The sequence below is a fragment of the Etheostoma spectabile genome, chromosome 4 (genome assembly GCF_008692095.1).
Source record: "Etheostoma spectabile isolate EspeVRDwgs_2016 chromosome 4, UIUC_Espe_1.0, whole genome shotgun sequence".
In the NCBI taxonomy this organism is placed as follows: domain Eukaryota; kingdom Metazoa; phylum Chordata; class Actinopteri; order Perciformes; family Percidae; genus Etheostoma; species Etheostoma spectabile.
Window position 1 is genome coordinate 33,729,451 of NC_045736.1, and position 738 is coordinate 33,730,188.

Genomic DNA, 738 nt, shown 5'->3' on the forward strand with positions numbered 1-738 from the left:
GCAATGTTGCACAATAACGTTAAAATAATTTGAACTTTTATCAAAGAACAAGTGAATTAGCTGTATGTGTGAAACATCCCACACATCCATTTTGTTGTTGTTGGATTTAGAATAGGTAAAATTGTGTGATTAATTGTGATTAATTGCAAGTTAACTCTGACATTAATGTGATTAATAGCAATTAAGTATTGTAATTGTTTGACAGCACTAGTAAAATGCAGATGTCTTTGTGCATTTTGGATTTTAAAGATATATAAAGTAGATATTTTAGTCATGTAAATGGGGATGTTAAATGAAAACATTTTTCCCTATCAGGAGTGTGAGCTATAATACAGTTTTAATATGATTGGTTGTGACAAAGATATACACATGCTTGGGCACAAAAAGGGTGTTTAAGATAGAGGTGACAAGATGTTACAAAAGACTAAGTGAAATCAACTTGGGATTCAGTGTTCTGAAATTAAAATAATAATTCCACCCTTTCAAGCATTTAAGTTAGATGCACTCATGTTATCATAATCCATTACTTTACAGTGTTTTTAAGGCAACTGGTTTGCTCAAAGTTTTTTAACTGAATTGACATCATCCAGGTTAAAGTTCAGAGTTTTGTGGAAATATTAACAATTGCAAAAGTGAAAATATGTTAATAGGCTATTATCTATACCATATCACCTTTTTGTCCTCCCTGTTTCTGCTGTTTCTCACACACACACACACACACACACACACACACACACA